The sequence below is a fragment of the Grammomys surdaster genome, unplaced genomic scaffold, assembly GCF_004785775.1.
Source record: "Grammomys surdaster isolate TR1022 unplaced genomic scaffold, NIH_TR_1.0 148584, whole genome shotgun sequence".
Classification (NCBI taxonomy): Eukaryota; Metazoa; Chordata; class Mammalia; order Rodentia; family Muridae; genus Grammomys; species Grammomys surdaster.
Genome location: NW_021622889.1, coordinates 3,968 through 9,433, shown reverse-complemented (window position 1 = coordinate 9,433; position 5,466 = coordinate 3,968). Strand labels below are relative to the sequence as shown.

The window sequence follows — 5,466 nt, the reverse complement described above, 5'->3', positions numbered from 1 at the left end:
TCACATCTACACACTCAGCACTAGGGAGGACTCACATCTACACACTCCTTTCTGTGCTCCACAGCGTCAATGGAGTCAACTTACTCTCCACCATACGCTCAAGGTGGTCTTGAATACGTAGACTTAGGTTAGCCTTATCAAATTCAAGCAGCTCGGGCTGCAAGACAATTCTTTTATTGGTGGTGAGCTTTGGTTTTTGTTTTTTTATTTTTGTTTGAGAAAAAAAGTATCTCTACTTAGCTTTGACTGGCTTAGAGCTCAATGTATTCACCAGGCTGGCCTTGCGTTCATAGAGATCTGCTTGCCTCAGCCAAAGTCTTACATTAATGTTTACCACTTCTTTCCTTCTTTCTTCCTCCCTTCCTTTTGTTTATTTTTGTAGTCACTGTTTTGAAACAGGGTCTCATCATGTAGCCCTGGCTAGCCTGGAACTCATAGAGATTCTCCCAACTCTGCCTCCCAAATGTTGGAATTAAAGCTCTACACCACCATGCCTGCTTTTTCCTTTGTTTTTGAAACCAGATTTCTTCATAGAACCCAAGCTATTCTCCAACTCCTAGTTTTCTGCTCAGTCTTCCCAGTGATGGAATTAAGCAGCCACTAAGTCCAGTCGTACTTTTTCTTTACTAATTAATCAGGAAAAAAAAATCAGTCTCAGAAAAATCAAAGCTGCCCTCTACCCTATTTAACCTGGTTTTGGAACTTACTAAGAATGCTATGATTTTGGCAAGAGTATGGCAGCCCACAACTATAATCTCAGCGTTTGAAAGGTCAGGGAAGGGCCGTCATGTATTCCAAGCCAGCCAGATTCTCAATCTGTAGCTAAAATTATTATTCTTTTAATGATTTATTTATTCATATTTTATATGCATTGGTGTATTGTCTGCATATGTTTGCATGATGCTGTCAGAACCGATAGAGTTACAAATGGTTGTGAGCTGCCATATGAATGCTGGGAATTGAACTCAGGTCCTCACCTTAAGTGAGGAAAATACAGTTCCAAACAAAACCTAATCTATTCTCTCCTCCTTACACCATTACCTCAAAGATACCTGAACTCCTGAGCTCGGATGTGCTCACCCCTGAAGTCTTCCTGTACTTCTCAACAGGGGGGAAAAATACAAGCAGGACTTACCATATTTGTTAAAGCAGAAAAAAAGCCACTCTGATGTTCTTCTTCCTTGTCTTTATACTGCCTAAAAGGAAACTAAATTAAACTTGAGAAATTTTTTTATCACATATATATTCAACCCTGACATTCTAGGGAATCAGGGCAGAGTACTCTTAGAATGTCTGACTCTAGAAATCTAAAGCGCGATGACGCTCTAGCCATGGCAGTTCCCCCGCAAGCTGAGAGGAAGCCATCTGCTCTTGAGGTACTGTGTACCAAATGCCTGGCTACTTTGGGAGAGACTTAGAAAGCAAGCTGCACACGTGTGAAACTCTCTAGCATATGGCTGATCCAGTTATTTCCCAAACAGATGATTACTTGAAAAGTATGGCAGTGAAAATTCTTTCAGGCTATGACAGTGAAAACCTTGTTTGTGTTTGAAGAAGGAAGAAAGTTGAATGGCTAAGACATCTGAGGAGATCGGACATACTTGAAGTTTTAAAACCCAAGTCTATGTGAGGAATATTGGAGAAGCAAGAAAGATCCTGCTGGCCTTAGTGGGACTTCAGTGTATCTGGTTTCCTTCATGGAACCTCAGATACCTTCCCTTTATTATGGGATGAAAAACAAGGATCAATTTATGAGACTCTGAGACTAAACACAGATTCTGGGAAGCTGAGTCACTAATGAAAAAGAAACATTTGGTTCAGGAGTGTACTTCTTAGCTTACATAAGGGCCTGGGTTCAACTCCCAGAGGAGGAAAGAAGGGAGTAAGGAAAATTTTGCACATCTATCAAATGAGACATAACTCAATGCATCTTCTCTTTTTATTCTCTTAAAAATTTTAGCCAGAGATGACTCATCAGTTAAGAGCACTGGTTGCTCTTCCTGAGGACCTAAGTTCAATGCCCAGCACCCATATGGCATCTCACAACTATCTGAAACTCCAACAGATCTGACAACATCATACAAACATACATGCAGATGAAGTACCAATGCACATAAAATATGAATAAATAAATCATTAAAAGAATAATAATTTTAGCTGGGCAGTGGTGGCACATGCCTTTAATCCCTGAACTTAGGAGGTAAAGGCAGGAGGATCTCTGGGTTCAAGGCCAGCCTGGTCTACAGGTGAGTTCCAGGATATCCAGGGTTACAGAGAGAAACCATGTCTCAGAAAACCAAAACCAAACAAACAATCAGAATTTTAAGGTAATAATGGTATTTATATGACACACTGGGTAAAAGGGTAAAGCCTGCTTTGTATCTATAAAGCTAGTGAAATGTGCTATAACAAAATAGCAAAGGCTGAAAAAGAATGTGCCTAATTGCTAAACCAGAGGTGGACACTAACTTGATGGGTGCTTTCCCTGGTGTTAGCAAAAGGCCCTGTGGATACATCAAGCTGAACTAGAACAAATGCTTCTGCATGCAGCTATAGCTTTAACTATTCTTTTGGAACATGTTAGGAATTTTTACCTAAGAATTCTAACAAACCTCTTCTCTACTCACCCCATTCAACTGAAAATTCTCCTTCTTCCCTCTGGAAAAGCACTTACCTGTTGTACTCAGATAAAGCCTGAGTGATCACAAGCCCCATTCCCTGAAAGAAAAAATACAACACTCTGAAATAAGCAATGAGCCTTGAGGTGTTGGTCGCATTGCTATAGCTCAGCCAGGAAAAACATTAAAGCCCTACACTCTGTACCCAAGATGTTCTGCCTGAGATCTAACATGAAGGACAGAAATTCTTAATAGAATCATGTTTGCTTGATTTGTCAAAGCAATAAAACTCCTAATCCAAGGGGGGGCTGGGGTTGGGGAGCATCCTCTTTGGAAAGATTGTTTATCTAGTTATTTTGCTTAATGTTCCCACCAACCTTTTAAAATTGAGTAACAAGAGACAAAACAGTGTAGGTTACTGACATTTCACTGGCATCATTTTCAGTTCTGAAAAGGCAATAAGTGAGAAGACTCAAACAAAAAGAACCCATAGACTACAAACGGCCAGAACAAAAGTGATATGAGTCTCAAATTACAATGAATATAGGAAAGCCACTCTCAGGAGATAAGAAAACAAGACAGGGAGCTGGTGGGACTGTTTAGTGGGTAAAGGATATTGCTATGAAGTCTGAGGGACTAAGTTCAATCCCCAGGATCCATAGAATGAAAGAAGAAAAATGACTCCTGCAAGTTATCCTTTGACATGTGTGCATGTGTGTATGTGTGTGCGCGTGCACACATACGTGTGTCTATATGCACATATACTTGTCATGTGTGTGACATATATTTGTAATATATAAGACATATGTCACATACATACATATACACACACACAAAAAAAACCCTCACACTCTAAATAAAAAGTAATTTTTTTGAGACAGGGTATCACTATAAAACTAGCCTTGGCTATCCTAGAACTCTCTATGTAGACCAGGCTGGCCATGAACTCAAAGAGATCTGCCTGCCTTTGCCTTTCAAATGCTGGGATTAAAGATGTGTGGCACCACAGCCATCATAATTTTAAAAATATAAAGAAAACAAGAAGTAAAAGGAAAGAAGCATGAAATAAATATTAAAATGACCGGCCCCATTTTCTTCAGAATCTAAAAAGCATACCATAAAGATCTATGAAGGTCACAAGGATAAGTCATACACATTGTTTTGGGGTTTTGTTTGTTTGTTTGCTTGTTTTTCGAGACAGGGCTTCTCAGTGTAGCCCCTGGCTGTCCTGGAACTCACTCTGTAGACCAGGCTGGCCTCGAACTCAGAAATCCACCTGCCTCTGCCTCCCAAGTGCTGGGATCAAAGGCATGCACCACCACTGTCCAGCTCCACATACTTTTTAAATAAGGGAAATTAAAAGAAACAAAAGGAAGTAAAACCAAATATCCGGTAACTTTTTCCTCCCTGTATCCAGAAAGCAAAATTTTAAGGACACATATAGCATGCATACATATATGTATACATATACATATGCATTATCCTTCATGTCTCAGACTCCTAAAGTCAGGCTAAAAATTGTAGGAATGTCAGGGCTGAAGAGATGATTTGACTATAAAAAGCCCTTGCTGCTCTTACAAAAGACCCAGGTTTAGTTCTCAGCACCCACATGGAGGCTTATAACCAACTTTAATTCCAGTTCTGGGAATCTGGCACCTTCTTCTGGTCTTTTCAGATACCAGGCAACACCCATGGCTGTCTGTGGCACACATTGGTAATCCCACACTGAAACTGAAGGAACAGGAACAGGAGTTTAAGGCCAGCTAGGACTACACAGTGGGACTGTCTCAAAAAACAAAAACAAACTCAGAATAAAGCACTTGCTTTCTGGGATTAATTTTGCATCTGTTTGTGTAGCACTGGAAATTGAACCCAAAACTAGGTAGTTATGTCCCCAACCCTTTTTCTCTTCATTTGAGATAGGTCACACACTATCTCACAGGATGCCTTAGCCTGCACTTTTCCTACCAGTTTCCATTACCAGCATCACTAACCCAGCTTCTCTCATCTTAATCTCCATTGGAAATAAGGCTTCTGCATGCAAGTAAGACAACACTAAGCCGGGCAGTGGTGGCGCACACCTTTAATCCCAGCACTTGGGAGGCAGAGGCAGGCGGATTTCTGAGTTCGAGGCCAGCCTGGTCTACAGAGTGAGTTCCAGGACAGCCAGGGCTACACAGAGAAACCCTGTCTCAAAAAAACAAAAAAAACAACAACAAAAAAAGACAATACCAAAACATCTAGAATCTAGATACTCACATTCAGGGTAGCCTCGTCATCCACAATAGACAGCTTCACAATGTATGGATTCACAGACTGTTCGAGAAAAGAGTGAAGGCGAGTGTGACCAAGTTAAGACAGACTGCTGGCTAATTAATAACACAAGTGCTTCTGCACGCCCTCTTTCCATGGTGATGTTCCCATCAGCCAAACCCAAAACATCCTGCCTGCTGACAGCCCCACTGCCAGAGAATCTTTCATCTCACCCAGGCATTGGCCAAGTACACATGTGTCCAAGGACAACACGTACACACAAATGTCAGCGCTGGTCTACCTGCATTTCTCTCTGGGTTGAATTAGCTCATGTTTATGTTCATCTACCTCTCCTATTTTTTTTTTACTTTCTTGCTTCTGAAAAGTGAATACTCTGAAAACTCAATCTGTTCTGTCCTGCTGAGTCCTCGGGGATAGCTGTCCTCTGGGAAAAATAACATCTTTCCCTTAAGACAAGTACTTGTAAGCTGCTAACTTACACTCTCCTCCCAAAGGCTCCCTAACCATTTCAGAACTACATGCAAGGACTGATTCACCCACCCGGAAAACAAAGCCACCTCAGGGGTGGGAAGTG

General features: G+C 41.1%; 1 long non-coding RNA gene across 1 annotated transcript; it reads right to left on the bottom strand.

Moving 5' to 3' along the window:
• Nucleotides 1–1,154: 1,154 nt before the first annotated feature.
• LOC114615799 lies at nt 1,155–4,936 on the bottom strand. Its single transcript, XR_003710520.1, has 3 exons — nt 4,878–4,936; nt 2,675–2,718; nt 1,155–1,196 (listed from the first exon to the last, which is right to left on the bottom strand). It is a non-coding gene; the product is annotated as an uncharacterized LOC114615799 (long non-coding RNA).
• Between the last annotated feature and the right edge of the window lie 530 nt (nt 4,937–5,466).